Source organism: Narcine bancroftii, chromosome 5 (genome assembly GCF_036971445.1).
Source record: "Narcine bancroftii isolate sNarBan1 chromosome 5, sNarBan1.hap1, whole genome shotgun sequence".
Taxonomy (NCBI): Eukaryota; Metazoa; Chordata; class Chondrichthyes; order Torpediniformes; family Narcinidae; genus Narcine; species Narcine bancroftii.
In genome coordinates, this window is record NC_091473.1 from 40,223,938 (window position 1) to 40,245,853 (window position 21,916).

Here is a 21,916-nt window from a genome sequence, read left to right on the forward strand (position 1 = left end):
AAAACCAACAAGGTCGGGTCAGATACAGCAATGAGCTCTCTGAACCCTTCTCCATTAACAATGGCGTGAAGCAAGGCTGTGTTCTCGCACCAACCCTCTTTTCAATCTTCTTCAGCATGATGCTGAACCAAGCCATGAAAGACCCCAACAATGAAGACGCTGTTTACATCCGGTACCGCATGGATGGCAGTCTCTTCAATCTGAGGCGCCTGCAAGCTCACACCAAGACACAAGAGAAACTTGTCCGTGAACTACTCTTTGCAGACGATGCCGCTTTAGTTGCCCATTCAGAGCCAGCTCTTCAGCGCTTGACGTCCTGCTTTGCGGAAACTGCCAAAATGTTTGGCCTGGAAGTCAGCCTGAAGATAACTGAAGTCCTCCATCAGCCAGCTCCCCACCATGACTACCAGCCCCCCCCACATCTCCATCGGGCACACAAAACTCAGAACGGTCAACCAGTTTACCTATCTCGGCTGCACCATTTCATCAGATGCAAGGATCGATAACGAGATAGACAACAGACTCGCCAAGGCAAATAGTGCCTTTGGAAGACTACACAAAAGAGTCTGGAAAAACAACCAACTGAAAAACCTCACAAAGATAAGCGTATACAGAGCCGTTGTCATACCCACACTCCTGTTTGGCTCCGAATCATGGGTCCTCTACCGGCATCACCTACGGCTCCTAGAACGCTTCCACCAGCGTTGTCTCCGCTCCATCCTCAACATTCATTGGAGCACTTTCATCCCTAACGTCGAAGTACTCGAGATGGCAGAGGTCAACAGCATCGAGTCCACGCTGCTGAAGATCCAGCTGCGCTGGGTGGGTCACGTCTCCAGAGTGGAGGACCATCGCCTTCCCAAGATCGTGTTATATGGCGAGCTCTCCACTGGCCACCGTGACAGAGGTACACCAAAGAAAAGGTACAAGGACTGCCTAAAGAAATCTCTTGGTGCCTGCCACATTGACCACCGCCAGTGGGCTGATATCACCTCAAACCGTGCATCTTGGCGCCTCACAGTTTGGCGGGCAGCAACCTCCTTTGAAGAAGACCACAGAGCCCACCTCACTGACAAAAGGCAAAGGAGGAAAAACCCAACACCCAACCCCAACCAACCAATTTTCCCCTGCAACCGCTGCAACCGTGTCTGCCTGTCCCACATCGGACTTGTCAGCCACAAACGAGCCTGCAGCTGACGTGGACATTTACCCCCTCCATAAATCTTTGTCCGCGAAGCCAAGCCAAAGAAGAAGGTCTATATGAAGCTGGTGTTAATAGGTCTTTGTCTTTTTTAGGAATAGCCATAATTATCACTGTTGAAAAAATTTCTGGAAGAATATACAATCTAAAAGTTTGTCTATTACCTTCATAAATAGAGGAATTATAAAATCTTTAAATTCTTTATAAAATTAAACTGGAAATCCATCTTCTCCAGATTTATTATTTTTTAAACAATTAAGTGCTTCATAAACTCTTCCTCAGTAAAAGGTCTATCCAAATCATCTTTGTCTGTCTCAGTTAGTTTCAGTAATATTATTTGTGACAAATAATCATCTATAACAGTTTCATCCTGTAATGATTCAGATGTATATAATTTTTCGTAAAATTCCTTAAAATTTTCATTTATTTCTTGTGGTTTAAATGTCACTTTATTATTATCTCATTGTATTGCATTAATCATTCTAGAAGTCTGTCTGCTTTTAATTGCCAAGCTAAAACTTTGTGAGATCTTTCTCCTAGATAATATTTGTTTATATTGTAATATAATTTTCGCTGTTCTATAAGTCAACATGTATTATATTGTAATTTCTTGTTAATTAAACATCTAAATTCATCCTCTGATGATGACTTTTAAATTTATTTTTCCAATACTGTTGTTTCTTTTTCTAATTTATCTACATCTTTCATATAGTCCTTTTTAATTTTTGAAGTATAGTTTATAACTTGTCCTTGTAGATAAGCTTTTAACACATCCCAAATAATAAACTTATCTTCTATTGAACGTAAAAATCTTCCCTTTTCAATAATAAACAGTTTAATCTCCATCTATATACTGATCGGATTTTTTTTCAGTACATTCCAATTCAATCAACAATGGAGAATGGTCAGATATTATTCTTGCTTTATATTCAATGTTCAAAACTCTTACTTAATTTTTTTTAATTTCTTGCATTATGAATCATATCAATAACATTCACAAATGATCATCACTAATATATACACAGTGATATTTCCTCTTCCCCCCTTACCCCCTTTCATCCCTCTCCCCCTCTCCAACCCCCTTCTTCAAAAACCAATAAATAATAAAACACATAAAACAAAGAAATAACAAAAAACAAAACAGTTGTATTGTCCACTTTCACATATTTAAATCTTATTGTGCTCATGTAAATGTCGTTTTAAGAGATGAAGGTTTGTGGTCGGCATTATCTGACATATTTTATGTATGGTTCCCAAATATGTTCAAATAATGTACACTTGTCTTTCAGATTGTATGTAATATTTTCTAATGAAATACTCTTGTTTATTTCTGTTTACCATTGTTGTATTTTAAGGCTTGTTTCCATTTTCCAGGTTGTCATAATACATTTTTTTTGCTATTGCTAGTGCTCTCATAATAAATCTTATTTGGGCTCTGTCTAATTTTAGTCATAATTTTTTGTTTCATATATAATTTAACAGAAATTTTTTTGGATCTTTCGATATATTATTTTTTTGTGATTTTGTTTAATATTAGGTCTAGATCTTCCCAGAAAGTTTTCACTTTTGAACATGTCCAAGTTGCGTGTAACGTTGTTCCAGTCTCTTGTTTACGACGAAAGCATCGATCCGATGATGTTGGGTCCCACTCTTTTAATTTCTGAGGAGTAACATATAATCTATGTAGCCAGTTATATTGTATCATACATAATCTAGTATTTATCATGTTCCTCATTGTTCCTATACATAACTTCTCCCATGTTTTGTTCTTTATCTCTATGTTTAAATCTTTTTCCCAACTTTGTTTTGCTTTATGCTTTGTTTCATCCTCTTTCTTATATTTCAATTTGATGTACATGTTGGTAATAAATGTTTTAATTATCATTGTGTCTGTGATTAAATATTCATAGCTGCTACTTTCTGGTAATCTCAAGCTATTTCCCAATTTATCTTTTAAATAAGTTTTCAACTGGTAATATGTAAACCGGGCAGCGAGAGCGGTGCGCTGTAGACCAGTTCCACAGAAGACGCCTATAGGTCCTCCTTGGGTGCTGTTCTAATGCCGAGGAGGACCCAGGGCAGTCCGTCTGCCCAGCCTAGGCTGGTGAGGTGAGCCATGAGGGTGGTTTTCATATGATGATGAAACCTCTCAACTAAACCATTTGCTTGTGGGTGGTAGGCTGTGGTGTGGTGGAATTTAACCCCCAGGAGGTTCGCCAGCTGATCCCAGAGTGCTGGGGTGAACTGGGTGCCCCAGTCACTGGTGATGTGCGCTGGGACTCTGAACCTAGTGATCCAATGACTGACTAGGTTTCTGGCACACGTTTTTCTTGAAGCCTCTTTGATGAGAATGGCCTCTGGTCATCTCGTGGTCTGATCGACTATTGTGAGGAGGTAACGCGCTTCCCTGGACACTGGCAGGGGGCCTACAATGTCAACATGGATGTGGTGAAATCTCCGCACTGCCAGGTTGAATTGCTGGATTGGGGCCTGCATATGCCAGTGGACCTTGGAGGCCTGGCACCTGGTGCAGTTCCTCGCCATCTCAGCCACCTCCTTTTTAAGCCCGTGCCACACAAACCACTCTGCCACCATTAGCACCGAAGTCTTCGCCGAGGGGTGGGCTAGTTTGTGGACTAAGCTGAAAAACCCTCGACCTCCACTGAGGTGGGACTACCCGGCATGGCGAGCCAGTGGAGACGTTGCAGACCAGCATTGTTGGGCAACTGAAAGTCCTGGAGCTCGAGGCCAGAGATGGCAGTCTGGAGAGCCTGCGTCTCTGTGTCCAGCTTTTGGGTCTGTGCCAATTGTGTGTAGTCAAGGCCAGGGGCAAGAGCATTGATTGCCAGATGAGAGAGCACATCTGCCACAATGTTGTCTTTGCCTGCCCTGTGGCAGATGTCGGTGGTGAACTTCGACATGTAGGAGAGGTGGCATTGCTGGCGAGCCGACCACGGATCTTTGGCTATCGCGAGTGCCTGTGTGTGGAGCTTGTGGTCTGTGAACACCATGAAGGGCCTGTCCTCCAGAAAGTATCAAAAGTGCCAGATGGCCAGGTACAGCACCAGGAGTCCCGGTTGAAAGCACTGTACTTGAGCTCTGGTGGGCACAGCTGTTTGCTAAAGAAGGCCGTGAACACCAATGTCCTTTGAGGAACTGCTCGAGTATACCCCCTACCGCCGTGGCTGAGGCATCCACCGAGAGCACCATGTGTGACTCCGGGCATGGGTGCACCAATGGAATTGCATTGGCGAGGGCCTCCTTTGTTGCGGTAAAAGCGATCTCTGCCTCCTCCAACCAGGTCAGGATTTTCTCCTTAGCGGCGATCAAAGCGAACAGCAGTCGCATGGTCCTGGCTGCGCCGGGGATGAACTGATGATAAAAATTCACCATCCCCATGAACTCCTGCAGGCCCTTGAGGGTGGTTGGCTTGGGGCACTGCTGGATGGCTGCGACCTTCTCTGGTGCCAGGACAGCATCTGCTGCTGAGATGGTGTGTCCCAAGAACTGCAGCTTCTGCTTGCCAAACTGGCACTTGGCCATGTTAACCGTGAGGCCAAATTCCGCCAGTCGGGCAAACAGGGTATGGAAGTGGGCTCTTCTCAGTTTTGGCTGGCAATAAAGATATCATCGAGGTAGATAAACACAAAGTCCAAGTCCCTACCCACTGCGTCCATGAGGCGCTGAAAAGTCTGGGTCGTGTTCTTGAGGACAAAAGGCATACGCAGGAATTCAAAGAGGCCAAAGGGGGTGATGATTGCCGTCTTGCTGATGTCCTCGGGGTGGACCGGGATCTGATGATACCCCACACCAGATCGACCTTGGAGAAGATTTGCGCGCCATGGAGATTGGCCGAGAAGTTTTGAATGTGTGGAACTGGGTACCTGTCCGATGTGGTCGCATAGTTCAAATGCCAGTAATCACCACAGTGTCTCCAGCCCCCAGAGAATTTGGGGACCATGTGGAAAGGGGATACCCAGGTGCTGTCCGAGCGATGGATGATCCCCAACTCCTGCAACCGGGAAAACTCCTCCTTTGCCAGCTGTAGATTCTGGGGCAGAAGTCATCTGGACTTGGCATGCAGTGGGGGGCCCTGCATGGAGTTATGGTGGTATATCCCGTGCTGGGTTAAGGTGGTGCTAAATCGTGATTTAAGGATGGTGGGGAACTCATGGAGTATGTTCGAATACTCATCCATGGAAGTGGTGATGGCAGCAATCTTGGGCCTGCAGGTGCTCGTGGTGTCCAGGTGCACCGAATGGAAAGTGCAAGCATTGACCAGCCTCTTGTCCTTAATGTCGACCAACAGCCCTCAGGAAGTCAGCCCCTAACAACGCAGTACCCGCTCAGGCTAACACGAACTTCCAGTGGAATTTCTCTTTCCTGATTGGATCTGCGCCACGCGGGTACTGAAGTTCTTGATGGCGGAACCGTTGGCTGCTTACAGGGTGGGACCACAAGATCTGGTGCATGTTTTGAGGGCGGTGGGGGGCAGAACACTCAGCTCCACTCCTGAGTCCACCAGGAAACATCAGCTGGTGGACTTGTCGGTAACATGAAGGAGGCTGCCCACGTGGCCAGCCGTCGCAGCCATCAACGGTGGATGGCCGGGTCATTTCCCTTGGTATTCACATGGTTGTCGGCACTTATGAGCTTGCACTCCCCAATGCTGATCGTAAAAGCACCAGGTGGAATGGTGCTCCTCCAGCTTGTGCCTGGGGGAGTGTTGCGGCCAGCTGGCTCTTGGTCATGCAACCTGACTGAGGGCTGCTTCATTCTCCCTCTTAGTGCACCAGAGGGTGTCCGCTCAGGCTGCAACTCGGCATGGATCTGTGAAGTCCTCATCTGCCAGTAGTAGTTGGATGTCCCCTGGGCATCTTTTCAAGGAAGATCTGACAGAATAGAAAACAAGGTTTGTGATCCTTCACGAGCACCAGCATCTCATCTATTAGGGCCAATGGTGTGTGGTCCCCAAGCCTGTTGAGGTGCAGGAGCCTGAAGGCATACTGCTGAGGGGAGAGCCCGAAAGTGCCAAGGAGCAGGATCTTGAGGGCAGGATATTTACCCTCAGCTGATGGATTGTGTATTAGATCATCTACCCTGGCTGCTGTTTCTTCGTACAGCATGCTCACGACGTGGTAGAACATAGTGGCATCTGCTGAAATGTTCCCCAGTTGAAACTGCGCCTTAGCCTGCCCAAAATGCATACGTGGGTGATGGGTCCAGAAGGGGGGCAGTTTGATGGCAACAGCATTGATCTCTGCCTGATCCATGTTCTTGAGACCAGAGAGTCATCTGGGCTCAACGGGGTCACCAATGTAGTGCTGGACACAGCCAGGAAAGATTCAGCCATCACATTGAAAGTCGTTAATGACTGTTTTTATTCAAATTCAGCGCATGCCCCTTTAAGGGCAGTGTGAGCTGTCAGCTCATGCATTGTGACATCATAATCGCAGCCCCAAGGGTGCACTGGACAGGAGACTTGAGGCAGGGAGAAACCCTGACAGCACCATCTTCCCATGGCTGCCCCGCCACATGGCATTACACACGGGGCCGGTTCACCATGAGAGAGTGTGCCGCCACAGGTTCATAGTTTAATTTGTATAAATGTTTTAAGTTGTTATCTATTCGACTGTGGTTGCCATTTTATTTGTATTAATCTTGTACCCTGATTTCTCTCCATACTCTTCAAGTTTCTTATATAGTTTTTTTTTTAATTGACTTAATTGGTTCTGTTAAACATAGTCTGATGTCGTATGCAAATAGGCTGATTTTATATTCTTTCTCTTTTATTTGTATTACTTTTATCAAAGTTTCCTTCCTTATCAACTCCGCCAGTGGTTCAATAACCAAAGCGAACAGTAAAGGGGATAATGGGCATCCCTGTCTAGTTGACCTGCTTAATTTAAAGTGATCTGATGCATATCCATTTATTATTACCTTTGCTAATGGTCCATTATATAATGCTCTAATCCAGTTAATAAATTTTTCCAGTAGTTTAAATTTCTGTAACACTTTAAACAAATAATTCCACTCTACCTTGTCAAAGGGTTTCTCTGCATCTAACGTAACAGCTACTGCTGGTGCTTTATTTATTTGCGCTGTATGAATTAAATTGATAAGTTTACAAACATTATCAGCTGCCTGTCTTTTTTTTAACAAATCCAGTTTGATCTTGCCTTACTAGTTTCCATACACAGTTATTCAGCCTGTTTGCTAGTAATTTTGCTATTAATTTATTATCTGTATTCAATAATGATATTGGTCTGTATGATTTTGGCAATAACGGGTCCTTCCCTCTTTCAGAATTACTGTGATTATTGCTGTTTTACATGATTCTGGTAAGTTTTGAGTCTCTTCCACCTGATTCATTACTTCTAGGAGGGGAGGGGTTAATAGATTCCTAAAAACTTTATAAAACTCTATAGGGAATCCATCTTCACCTGGTGTTTTATGGTTTGGTAGTTTCATTAATATATCCTGTATTTCTTCAGTCTTAAAACATTCTGTCATTTTATTTTTTTTGTTTATTGGTAGATGTGATAGTTCAATATTACATAAAAATTTGTCAATTTTGTAATTTTTTCATATATTTTCAGTTTGGTATAATTGTTTATAGAATTTTTTAAAATTTTCATTAATCTCCAATGGATTATATGTGATCTGTTTATCATCTTTTCTTGTCGCTAGAATGGTTATTTTAGCTTGTTCTGTTTTAAGTTGCCAGGCCAATATTTTGTGGGGTTTTTCTCCCAGTTCATAATATTTTTGATTTGTTTTCATTATATTTTTCTCTACTCTATATGTTTGTAGTGTTTCATATTTTAATTTTTTCTCTGCCAGTTCTCTCTTTTTCTCTGTATCTCCCCTTTTCGCTAATTCCTTTTCTATAATTGTTATCTCTTTTTCCAACTGTTCTACTTCCCAGTTATACTCCTTTTTAATTTTAGTCATATATCTAATTATTTGTCCTCTAATAAAGGCCTTCATTGTGTCCCATAAAATGAATTTATCTTTTACTGACTTCATATTTATCTCAAAGTATATTTTAATTTGCTGTTCAATATATTCTTTGAAATCTTGTCTTTTTAACAGTGTACGGTTTAGTCTCCATCTTTGGTGGGACATTCTCAATTTCGATTGTTAATAACAAGGGAGAAGTGATCAGATAATAATCTTGCTTTATATTCTGTCTTTTTAACCCTCCCTTGGATCTATGCCAACAACAAAAACATGTCTATTCTTGAGTAGGTCTTATGTCTATTCAAGTAGTATAAATATTCTCTCTCTTTTGTGTGTTGCTTCCTCCAAATATCAATTAGTTTCATATCCTGCATGGCTTTTAGTATAAATTTAGTTATTTTGTTTTTATTGTTAATTGTCTTCCCAGTTTTGTCTATCATTAGGTCCAGGTTGAAGTTGAAATCCCCTCCTAGCAAGATAGGTCCCTGTGTATCTGCTATCTTTAGGAAGATGTTTTGCATAAATTCCTGATCTTCTTTGTTAGGTGCATAGATGTTTAGTAACTTCCAAAATTCTGAATAAATCTGGCACTTTGTCATTACATATCTGCCTGTTGGATCTGTTACCATTTCCTTTATATTGATTGGCAATTTTTTTTTAACTAATATAGCTACTCCCCTGGATTTTGAATTGTATGATGATGCCACTACATGCCCTACCCAGTCTCTCTTCAATGTACTATGTTCTTGTCACATTTGTGGCCCAAAATGTGAAGTTAATAAAACATTAAACACAAGTTTTATCAGGTAAACTTCTCAGTGTCTTTTTATTTTCCCGTTTCCTTTGTTCTCCTGCTTGTGTTCTTATCTCTCTCTCTCCTACCACGTGACTTCCGGTACATCTCATACATATTCATTATGATGACATCCCTCCTTTAATCAGAAATAAACTTTACCTTCACTTACCAATATCCCTTGGAAACCTACAAACATCGTAACTAATGGTAATACTATAACTCAACTACATAAAATTTACTTCCTACAGCACTCATACATGCACTTTATGATATAAGATTGAAATACTGTCCCAAAGTTCTTATTAAAACTATGGCACAAAGTCTTCGTATCGTTTGGGCACTTTCCGGTTTCGTTTCGGCCTGCCTGCGATATTGTCGTCGCTTCTCAGTTGTTCACTTTCAGCGTCGGAAATACTGCTCGCCACGGCTTCGGGTGTTTCTGGCGCTCTAGTCACTTCATTAGGAGTGCTGGTAACTGCCTCTGGAACATCATCAGGTCTCTCAGTTTCAGCATCTCGTATTGGCCTTTCAACCTCTTCACCAGATGTATCTCTGGACTGGTACCTTTTTACACCTGAGACATTTCTCTTATACAGGACTCCAGTCGGAGACTTGACTGTCACCATACTGCCACTTCTGGATACGACAGTATAGGGTTGATGGTAATAAGGTGTGTCTAGCTTACCACCAGTTTCATGCCTCACTAGAACATTATCTCCTGGCATGATGTCTGAGTACTTGGCTCCACGTTCCGAATCTGTGTACAGCTTTGCTGCACCTTTCTTTTCAGCATCGTGGTCCCTCATCTCCTGGTCGTCTCGGATTTCCTTTATTTCTGGCATTTTTGTGCGGATTTTTCTCCCAAAAAATGCTTCTACAGGACTTTTCCCAGTGGTTGAATGAGGCGTTGCTCGATAGACAGCCACATAAGATAGCAATGCTTCTCGCCAATTTTGTCCTTCTGCGTGTGCAATCCTCAATCGTTTTTCAATGGACTGATTTTGTCTCTCTACTTCTCCGTTGGCTTGCGACCATTTCGGAGTTACTTTATGATGGTGGATACCTGTGGTCCTCATGTATTCCGCAAATGTCTCTGAAATGAATTGTGGACCATTGTCAGAGTATAATGTAACAGGTAATCCATATCTCGCAAATATCGCTGCTAACGCTTGTATTGTTTTTTCAGTGGTTGTGGACTTCAACACCATGTACTCATAGTATCTGCTGTAGTAATCTACCACTACCATAATTGATTCACCCGTCGGTAAAGGTCCAAGAAAATCAACAGCTACGTCGATCCATGGTCCTGTCGGGAGTTGCGTACTCCGGATCGGTTCTGGCGGATTACTCCTACTTGTGATTTGACATCCGTGACAAGTTTTAACAAATTTCTCTGCATATTTATCACAATCTGGCCACCATACCTTGGTCCTGAGGTTTTGCTTGGTACCAACAATACCTAGGTGTCCTGCATGCGCTAAGGATACAATCTTCGGTCTCAATCTTTGCGGTATCACCAATCTGCAACCTCTCAATACACACTGTCCGATGCAACAAAGTTCGTCTCTAATGGGAATGTAAGCCTTGCGAGTACACTTGTCCCATTGTCCACTCTGCATGCATTCTCTTACTTCCCTGAGTTCTGGATCACGTTCGGATTCTCTCTCGACCTCCTTCGTCGTCACAGCTTTCGGTGTCGACTGAATAGCTACGAAGCATACAAAGCTCTCTGTTTCTGTTCCCAATTCTGACTTGGATTGTGGACCACCATCCTTCACCAATCTGGACAGCGGATCTGCAATGTTTGTTTTCCCTGCAATGTGGATTACTTTATATTTGTAGGGTTGTAGTCCGAGTACCCATCTCTCTATTCTGGCACATGGTTTGGATCTAGGTGCATAGATCACCTCTAATGGCTTATCATCTGTGATGAGTTCAAATTCAATGCTGTATAAATATGCATGGAACCTCTCACAGGCCCATACAAGTCCGAGTGCTTCTTTCTCTGTCTGAGAGTATCTTCTTTCCACATCTGATAACGATCTGCTGGCATAGGCAATGATTCTTGGTCCTCCATCATGCAGCTGGACCAACACGGCTCCTAAACCAACCGGGCTGGCATCCGCTATGACTTTGGTTGATGCCGCCGGATCGTAATATCCAAGAGTTTTTGCATCTGTCAGGCTTTGCTTCAGCGCTGTGAACGCTTTCTTCTGCTCAGATCCAAAATGAAATGGTACACCTTTCCTGGTTAGTTTCCTTAGTGGTTCTGCCACTGTAGCGAAATTAGGAATGAACTTTGCACAAAAATTGACCAATCCCACGAAACTCCTCACCTCTGTTGCGTTCTGAGGTGCATGTGCCTCTGCAATAGCTTTCACCGTGGCCTCTGCAGGGTTTAGTCCTTCCCATGTAAGTCTGTGTCCCATGAAGTCCATTTCTGACACACCGAACTGGCACTTGTTTCCATTCACGGTAAGGCCTGCCTCCTGTAGTCTAGATAGTACACGCCTCAACCGTTTGTCATGCTCTTCCTTCGTTGGTGCATGGACTATGATGTCGTCAGAAATGTTGGCAACTCCAGGAATGCCTTGAATCACTCGATGGATTTCATACTGGTAGATCTCCGAAGCTGCATTAATTCCAAATGATAGTCTCTTGTAATGATACAATCCACAGTGAGTCACAAATGTTGTTACATCTCGGGAACCTGGATCCAGCTCTAATTGATGATAGCCCCATTTCAGATCAATTTTTGAGAATACCTTGCTGGTAGTTAGTTCTTGAAGTATTTCCTCCACTGTTGGTATAGGGTGTCGTTCTCTAATTATAGCTTCATTGGCCATTCTCATGTCAACACATAGTCTTATGTCACCCTTTGGTTTGGGCACAATCACTACGGGACTGACCCATTGTGTCGAATGTTCCACCGGTTCAATAATGTCTTGTTCCATCAATTCTTTAATTTTGGCTTCGACTTTCCCACGAAGTCCAAACGGAGTTCGGCGCATTGGTTGTGCCTTGGGTTTGACCGTTTCATCTACCGCTAGCTTCAATTGTCGACCTTTCAGCTTTCCTACTCCTTGGAAGACTGCGGGGAATTCTTGCTTCATATCCTCGTATGACTGAATTGAATTGACACGCTCCAATATGAAGTATTGCCAGGTCTTGCGCTGTGCTTCTACTCAGCAATGGTTCTCCCCTCTCTTCTATGACCATAAACTCTGCTTCGGTGTACTTATCTCCAGCTTCAACAGTTGCAGTAAAACATCCAATGGTCTGCAATGGCTTGGTTGCTGTGTATGGATACAGTTTCTTGGAACACTTCTTTGAGGTACAAATGATCTTTTTTCCTTTTCAACTTCTCCCATAGATGTCGATCAATCACATTACTGTCACTGCCTGAGTCTACAATGACCTGCACCGTCACTCCACCAATGATCACTGGGACCTTCTCATGATGCACTTTATTCAACGTAAATTGGTAACAACTCTGTCCATCCTGGTTATCATCATCATCGTCACTTTCTGGGTCACCGTCTATATGGTGGATAGTGTCTTTCTTTCCAGGATACTTTCCTTTCCCCCAAGCTTTGCCTTTGGAAGCTGTGCTCTTCCCCTTCTGGTCTGCATTGGACTTGCTTTTGCACTTCTTTGCAAAGTGGTCTTTACCTCCGCACTTTCTGCTAACTTTGCCTTTGGCCGGGCAATATGGGTCTTTTCCAAAGTGACCTCGGTTTCCACATCGATAACACTCCACGTCCTGTGTCGGCATATATCTTGGCTGGTTATGGCGATGTTGAAAGAAGAGAAAACATGCAGATGTTGTTGAAAATTTTCAATAAATATTTAGTTCGGCCCTCGACTTAGTCCAAGTTTTTAATTTTGGCCCTCCGTGAATTTGAGTTTGACACCCCTGCTCTATGAGCACGTTCCAATATTAAACCTTCAGGGAACTTGTCTTGTCCTAACACTCGTGGAATCCATTCAGTAAAAAATTTTCTTGGATCTGGCCCTTCTATGTCTTCTGGCAAACCAACAATTTTTACGTTGCTCCGTCTACATTGATTCTCCAAATAATCAACCTTTTTTGCTAAATTTTTATTCTGAATCTGCAATATTTCAATTGTTTTGTTTACATCTTGCAATTGATCTTGTACGACAACTAAACCTTGATCACACATATCAAGTTTTTCATTAGTTTCAAGTTTAAAAGCTCCATTGTCAGCCATCTGTTGAGTGTTAATATCTACCAATGTATTAAGCTTGGAATAGACCTGGGTCATAGAATTACCTAGCTGTTTCATTGAAGAATATAACATAAATTCAAGAGTCTTGATAAGCATATCAGCAAAGGTAGATTCAGACATAGTAGGATCCTGCTGTTTCTGAGACCAAAGGATCTTCTGTCCCTTCCCTTGGTTTAACAGCCTTTCTTGCAGTATGGCTCCGTGTAGAAACCCCTGCCACAGCCCCCTCAGCAATATCAGGAGGCTGATAGTCAGGGTTATCTTTAAGCCATATCTCATCAAAAGCCTTCATTATATCTAAACCTGGGAAACTGTCATAACTGGTGGTGCATTTCGCAGCGCCACCGCTATATCAATCGGAGGTCGGCTCTTTAACTCTCCAGCTGGTGGCGTCCCAGCTGATTCAGCTGTCAAACTCTCAGCAACAGCGCTCACAGCGGGCGTTATTTGAAATACACGCGCCCGGCCAGCCCTTTGTTCCAAAGGCTGCCGGGCGTCATCTTTAAAGAGCCCTACCGGTACAGTACGAAGTTCCAATGCCGAATCCTGCACTTCTTCTCCTGGATCCATTCCACGCTGAGTCCTGGCTTCTTGTAAACAGGTAGGCTCAGATAATTTCGGGAGATGTAATTTTTTAGCAATCTGTTGGCGTTTTCTTTTACTTTTTTTTTAGCAAATGTACCATTAGATATTAATTCAGCACCTCTTACTATTTATAAACTTTTTAAATAATTTTAACGGGCACTTATAAACAAAACAATAACTCACAATCAGGAGAGGACTGGAAGGCACGTCTGTTCCTTATGCCATCTTGCCACGCCCCCCACAACTCCCTTATCTATTTGGGTTGCGGTAATAACTGCAAGCATCAACAGATTTTGCAGTAGCAGTTCTTCTTCTCTCTCCAGCTGCCCCCCCAGAGAAAGATTATACGTTTTCCAAAAATATAACAAAGCTCTTTCCCCCCCCCCGACTTTTTTTCTTATCTTTTTTAAACTTTATATTTACATTATTATCTTTACATCTTATTTCTATACATTGTTTAGGTAGTCTTTTTTTTAGTACTTCTCATTTCGTTGTCTGTTCGGCAATTGTTCTGCAAAGTGTTGGACATTTTTTGGGTCTGAAAACAGTTTATTTCTTTCCTCAGGAATGAATACTTTTAATACTGCTGGATGTCGTAGTATAAAATTATAGCCTTTCTTCCACAATGTCTGTTTTGTCAAGTTGAACTCTTTCCATTTCTTTATGAGCTCAAAACTAATGTCTGGATAGAAAAATGTTTTTTCTCCTTTATATTCCAGTGGTTGTTTATTTTCTTTTACTTTATCCTTTGTCTGCTCTAATATTTTTTTCTCTCTTTGTGTGTCTTAGTCACTTTATTATTATGGAACATGGTTTTTGGTTTGAATAAGGCTTTCGTGCCAATGTTCCATGTGCTCTTTCAATTTCTAATTTGTCTTGTAGTTCTTCTGTTTCCAAGACTTGTGGAATCCATCTTTTTATGAATCCCTTCATGTTTGACCTTTCTACACCTTCTTGCATGCCTACTATTTTTATATTGTTTTGTTTTCTATAATTCTCCAACACATCAATTTTTAAAATTAACAGATCTTGTATTTCTTTAATTTCTTTGATTCTATCTTTCAGCTTTTCTTTCAGTTCACAGCTGCCTGACATTCTTTCACTTCATCTGTTCTTTTTCCTATATATGCTATGCCAGCTCTAGTTTTTGCATTCTATCTTTGGCTTTTTCCATTTTTATTTTTATTGTGTTAAATTCTGTTGTTAAAATGTCTTTTAATGTCTTCATTTGTTCATTGAAATATTAACTGTTTATCTTTTTTACCTTCTTCTTTTCCGTGTAAGTCTTTATCTTTTTCTTTTTCTTCTCTCTCTAACTCCTTCTCATGTCTTCTATTCACCTCTTCTTGCCACGATGTCATCTGTCTGACTCTTTCTGTCCATTCCATTTTGTCCTATTGCTGGGCTCCCCTCCCATCAGTGTCTTTTTTGTTATGTGCACCGTGCATGCGTGAAGAATCGCGCAAGCACGGTTGCATCTCTTTTTGTAGCTCAGTGAGCCATTTTTGTAGTTTATTCTGGGGAGGGCCATTGCCCAGCTTGGCATCTAACAGCTTCGGGGATAGGATATTCTTTTTTAAGGTAGGGCCAACCTCTTTTCTTTCTGCTGTTTTCCTGCCTTCTTCTTTATCTTTCTTTCTGGTCTTTTCCTTTTTTGGTGCCATCTCTTGGGTTTTCTTGGTTTCTTTATCTTTCTTTAGCCTTCTATTCTGTCCAGCTTTGTTTTTTCTTTTCTCTGTGGAGGGCTGTTCTTCTTCAGCCACTACTCCATCGGTGTGATATCACCCTCCAATGTTCAAAACTCTTGATTGATTTTGAGCCAAAAGCAACAAAAAAAAATCAATTCTAGAGTATATATCAAATCTATTGGAATAAAAAGAATAATCTCTACTTTTAGGATATTTCATTCTCCATATATCAATTAAATTTAAATCCTTCATTAAATATAACAAAGCTTTAGCTGCTTTAGATTTAACTGTTATTCTTGATGATCTATCTAATAAAGGAGTCAAACAAAAATTGAAATCACCTCCTACTAAAATATTTTCATGAATGTCCACCAAATTCAAAAAAGTATCTGGTATAAATGTTTCATCATCTATATTTGATGTATATATATTTAACAAAGTGTTTTCCTCTGAAAATATTTACCATTATATATTTACCTGTCAGGTCCATAATCACATTTTCAACCCTAACTGGCAGATTTTTCTTAAATAAAATTGCTACTCCTCTAGTCTTAGAATTAAATGAAGAATAAACTACTTGATCTAACCAATCTCTTTTTAAATTTAAGTGTTCTTTTTCAGTTAAATGAGTCTCTAGTAGAAAAATAATTTCTACTCCCAATTTCTTGATATAAGACAGAATTTTCTTTTTTTCATTGTCCCATTAATATTAAAACTCATAACCTTAATGACTTTATTCATTGTCCTTATTTATAAAATTTATAAAATTCCTTTTTATCACTCCTATCCAGGAAGAATTCCCACAAATTAATTTGTTCCTGAATGTCATCGTCTGCAATCCAAAAAATTCAGATTATTCAAACTAAATACAATATACTTTATTACTAAAAGAAAAAACAAAACAAAACAGAATCCCTCCCCAAGTGCTAGACGAAACCAGCACTACCTCCCTTCATTTTACGGGTCATGACCAAGCCAAGAAAACACATGCGGCTGTCATAAATCAACCTAACATTTCCCTGATGCCCTCGGGGAAAACAAAACTTTTAATCTAAAGAACAATTCCATCCATCAAAGAGAAGAAAGAACAAAAAGAGAGGGGGGGGTAAAACCACCTCTCCCTATACATTAAATTAATTGCAACAGAACCTTCTGTTACGTGAATTTTAGACAAACTCTGAGCATATTCTTCAGCTTGAACACAATTTGTAAAAAAACATTCTGTTTATCTGGAACAAATATTTTCAAAGTAGCTGGATAATGCAAGACCAATCTATAACCTTTATCATATAAGACTTTCTTAACTGGATTAAATTCCCTCCTTTTCTTTAATAGAACTTGACTCAAGTCTGGATAAAAAAAATCTTATCCCCTTCATAGTTCAAAGGTCAATATTCTTTAGCTCTTCTCTTCACCAAACTTAGAAGCTTCTCTCTATCCTGGTTTTCAATAATCTAACCAGGATAGATCGGGGTCTCTGGCTCGAACCTGGCTTTGGTCTCAGAGTTCTATGGGCTCTTTCGATTAGAATCTTGTCTTCAAAGTGTTCCTTTCCAAATATCTTCAGTATCCATTCTTGAAAAAAATGGATCACATCTTCACCTTCTTTACCTTCAGGCATCCTTACTATTTTAACACTGTTTCTTCTGCTATAATTTTCCAGAATATCAAATTTTTCCAATAGTTTTTCATTCATCGAAATCAAACCAGTTGTCGTGTCTTCAGATATATCAGACCGCTCATCAATACACTACTCCTCTCATCTTGAATCTTACTTTCCAACTTGTCAACTCTCTGTGAGACGTCATTTATCACCTTTAACTGTCAAATCTGTTTTCAACTCGCTTCAATTCTTCAGACAACAATTTAAAATAATTTTCCAAAGACAAATTAATTTTTATTTGAAGTTCATCTATCTCTATCTCAATCTTATTTATTTCCTTTTAAAAAATATTTTTCTTGCCTCTAGTCTGCTCCTCTTTTGAACTTGACATTTCTTCTTCACTCTCATATTCTTCAGAAGCCTCTTCCACTGGAGATGTATCTCCTTCTTGTTCAGATGTTGAAATGCTGGACTGACCCTTTAAGAGACCTTGCATTTTTCCTACTTTCTTTCTACTGTATCGTATGAGTCCGACTTATCGTGCATGCGTGGTGCAGTTTTAGTTTTTCCCCCGGTGCCATCTTTAAGGGTTCCCGCCTCAAAGGCTCCGGAGGAAAGTCCCTCGTCAGGGTCCACACCAGCAGATCCAGCGAGAACTTCAGCGGCTTGCTTTGTTGTTAAGGAAGGTCCAGCTTCTTTCTTCTTTTCTGATTTTTAGTAGGTTTTAATTTAGGTGACGTCTCCTTTCTTCTGTTAATCACCTTATATTAACTTTAAAATAGTTTTTATAGAAAAAAACTTTTCTTAATATGCACTTTTTAAATTAATCCCACAGGAGTCATTAGGGTGCGTACTGCTCCTCACGGTATCATGTGACATCCCCCATCAAAGGTCTTACCTTATTGGAATCAGACTCGTCCTCAGCCTCTGCTCGCCAAAGCCTTGTGAGCCAAAGCCTTTTAGTCCTGCTCTCCACTGGCCACCCCTCACTGGCAGCTCAGCTTGAGCTTCCTCTCTTTTTATTGGCTAGAACAAATTGGCCAATGGAGAGATCCAAAAGAGCACTTACCAATCCTGCTATGGATTCATCTGCGTGGAACCTGCTTGCTCACCCCTCGCTCGCAGCTTGTCCCCATGGTCCCTAGTCAAGATCCAAAAGAACATTTTACAACCACTGAGCTCACCAGTATGCTTGTTTTACTTAATGACGTTCCAAACAGTTGATGTTAGCAATCCTGAGGTTTGGGCATTGCCTTTTACTGTTTTATTCTTGTTTTCAGCCTTGTAATGGGTCCTCATGTGGAAAAATGGCAACTACAGACTCTAAAGGTGGTCAAAAGCTTAGAAGCAAGCCGAGCTCTTTTAAACCTGCACCAATGAAGCAATTAATCATACCCAAGTACTCAAAAACACCTGTGAAGCCAAATGTGCCAAACATTATGGTGCAAGGGAAAATAAAGGAAAAATATAACTTTGTCACAAACATTCTGTAAACCTACAGAAACCTTATTGCATGTTTATCGCTTGCCTTTGTTTTACACTCCATTTTCCTTTTCTTTATCAATTGCATGGACTTTTTTTGTTCAATAATAGAACACCTACCTTTTTAGATTTAATGTCTTTAATTTCTGCCATTTGTTTGTTCCTTAAACATGTTTATTTGTTGCAAATTGTGTATTTTTTAATGCTAGCTATTTCCCACCCACTTATATTCTTGAAGTTTCCTAATTAACCTGGTCTCATATGTTCATCAGGATATTGTGATGGAGACAGAGGAATTGTGAGAAAGGAATTCTTACAGGGGACAGAGTGTGAAGAGGTGTAGTTAAGGTAACATTGAAAGTTGATGGGTTTGTAGAAAATGACTGCCGAGAGTTTGGCTCCCAAGATGGAGACAAAGAGATCGAGAAAGGGGAGAGTGTTACTTTGTGACAAAAATGGAGGAATAGTGAGAAAATCCTTGCAGGAGACAGTGTGAAGAGGTGTAGTCAAAGTAACTGTTGGGCAACATTATGATGAATGAGGTTTCCGGGAACTTGAAAGCTTGATATAAATTAGGCCGAAGTCATCATGGTTTCCTTCAGGGGAGATCTTGACTGACAAATCTGTTGAAATTTTATGAAGTAACAAGCAAGATAGAAAAAGGAGTCAGTGGATGTTGTTTACTTGGATTTTTGGAAGGACTTTGATGTCGCACATGAGGCTGCTTAAAGCGATAGGAGCTCAGAGTATTATGGGAAAGGTACTAGCATGGATAGAAAATTACAGGAGCTGACTGGCAGGAGACAAAGGATGGGAATAAAAGGGTGCTTTTCTGGCCATCTATCAGGCTCACAGAATCCCTTGTCTGTTCCCCTGACAATGGAGTCCCCTATGACCACTGCATTCCTCTTCCTTCCCTTCTGCACCACAGCACCAGGCTCAGTGCCAGTGACCTGGTCACTGTGGCCATCCTCTGTCAGATCATCCCCTTCAACAGCATCCAATACAATATAGCTGTTGCTGAGAGGAATAGCCACAGGGGTGTTTTTCCTATCCTGGTGTTTTTCTTCCCTCCCGTGGCAGTTGCCCACTTTCCCAACACCTCGAGTCTAGATTTTATGAGAAGAATGGATAATATGGCTGGACAAGTAACTCAAGGTTTTTTAGATAATAAGACCCAATTTGCTGAGTTGAGAGGAAAAATGGCTAATATATATGAAGAAGTGTCTGCAATCAAAATGGATGTTAATAAATGTTTGAGAGCAGTAGATACGGTGCAAGATGAATTTAAAGAAATTAAATGGGCATTTCGTGATTGTAATGACAAGGTGGAGAGATATACTGAGAGGATGGATTATGTTGAACTGGTTGGGCATACAGAAGCGAGAGGTTTTGAATAAAATTGACTCACTGGAAAATCAAAGTCAGCGTAATAATGTCAAAATAGTAGGTTTACTGGAAGATATAGAAGGAACGGATCCAGTGAAATTTTTTTCAGAAATGGATCCCGGAAAAGTTGGGGAAAGAAGCATTTCCAGAAGGATTGGAATTAGATCAAGAACATAGAGCAATAAAGAGAAAACCCTTTCCAGACCAACCCCCTAGGGCAATTCTTATTCGTTGCTTACACTATCAGGATCGTGAGATGATTTTACGTCTTGCAGTACAGAAAGCTTGTCAAAATCAGGGCCCTTTGATGATCCAAGGCAATAGAGTTTTTTTTTCCTATGCCGATTTGAGTCAAGATGTTATAAGGAGACTTAAGGAATTTAATCCTGCGAAGGCGGTGCTGTGGAAGAAGGGGTATAGATTTGCTTTCAGATATCCGGCAATACTGAAAGTGTTCTATGGAAATTTCCAAGCTCAATTTTTTGCGAATGAGAGTGATGCTTTAACTTTTGCTAATTCTTTGCCAAATAATCCAACAAGTTTTGAGTTGCAGAAGCAGTCGAAGTTGCAGCTATCCCTAAAGAAGAATGGGAATGGAAAGAAGGTTCCGAAGTACAGCCATTGATCGAGATTGAAGGAGAAGATCCAGCTGTTGGCGGCATGGAGTCTATGGGCCGACTGTCTTAATTTTGTATTTCTCTTTGATGATCGGCTGGGGGGAGGGGGTGGATGACTCTGAAACTTCCGAAGTCGTCTGCCGCTAGTGGCTTAGACCACACCCAGTCCATAGTGGGGGACACCACTACATTGATTTTTTTTTAAATTAAAAAAAATAAAGATTGGCATGTCAGAATGGAAATGATACAGTTGTTATGGGGGATTTCAGGGATGCAGGTTGACTGGGAAAATCTAGCTGGTGCGGGACTGCAAGAAAATGAGTTTATAGAATGTCTCCAGGATACATTCTTAGAGCAGCTCGTGATGGACCCCACCAGGGGGAAGACAAATCTGGATTTGGTGTTGTGTAATGATGTGGATTTGATATTTGACCATTAATACGGTGAGTTCTAATTTGTAGTTTGAAAGGGAGAAGGAAAGAAAGACAGAAGTATCAGTATTAAAGTTGAATAAAGGGGATTATGCAGCCATGAGGGATGAGCTCGCCAAAATACAATGGAATGATACCCTGACTGGGAGAACAGTGGAACAAAAATGGCAGGTATTTCTGGGCATTTTTCAGAAGGTACAGAACCAGTTCATTCCAAAGAGGAAGAAAGGTTATAGGGCGAGCAAAGGGCAACCGTGGCTGACAAAGGAAGTCAAGAAGAGTATCAAGACCAAGGAGAGAAAGTATAATATAGCAAAGAGGAGTGGGAAGCTAGAGGATTGGGAAATCTTCAAAGAGCAACAGAAGATAACTCAGAAAGCTATACGGGAGGTAAAAATGAGGTACGACAGTAAATTAGCAAGTAACATTAAAGGGGATAGTAAAATTAGGAAGGACCAAAATTGAGCCCTTAAAAACAGAAATGGGTGAAATTATTAAGGGAAGCAAGGAAATAGCTGACGAGTTTAACTGATAATTTGGATCTGTCTTCAGGGAAGATACAGATAAAGATCAAATGGGGGAAGAGGTCCTGCGGTATTGAATGAATTGATAGAAATTTCAACAGTAATGGAGGAATTGATGGAAATCCAAATTCAGAAGTAAGTGGTCTTGAGTAACTTGAAAGGACTGAAAGTTGATAAGTCCCTAGGGCCTGATGGGCTGCATCCCAGGATGTTTAGGGAGGTTGCTCTTGAAATTGTGGATGCATTAGTCAACATTTTCCAATGTTCTATAGATTTAGGAGAGGTCCCTGTGGATTGGAGGGTGGCTCATAGAAACATAGAAACATAGGAGCAGGAGTAGGTCATTCGGCCCTTCGAGCCTGCTCCGCAATTCAATGAGATCATGGC

General features: G+C 41.1%; 2 long non-coding RNA genes across 3 annotated transcripts in view; one reads left to right on the forward strand and one right to left on the reverse strand.

Moving 5' to 3' along the window:
* LOC138763302 (uncharacterized) overlaps positions 1 to 21,916 on the reverse strand; it is a 45,686-nt gene that overhangs the window by 19,670 nt on the left and 4,100 nt on the right. The window contains exon 2 of the long non-coding RNA XR_011357477.1: positions 18,156 to 18,227. This is a non-coding gene — a long non-coding RNA (uncharacterized lncRNA). The remainder of the gene's footprint in view (positions 1 to 18,155; positions 18,228 to 21,916) is intronic.
* LOC138763301 (uncharacterized) lies at positions 6,655 to 21,658 on the forward strand. Of its 2 annotated transcripts, none has more exons than XR_011357475.1 (4): positions 6,655 to 6,786; positions 7,508 to 7,542; positions 18,367 to 21,176; positions 21,558 to 21,658. It is a non-coding gene; the product is annotated as an uncharacterized lncRNA (long non-coding RNA). The 2 variants fall into 2 exon arrangements; XR_011357476.1 differs by having other exon boundaries at positions 18,367 to 20,648.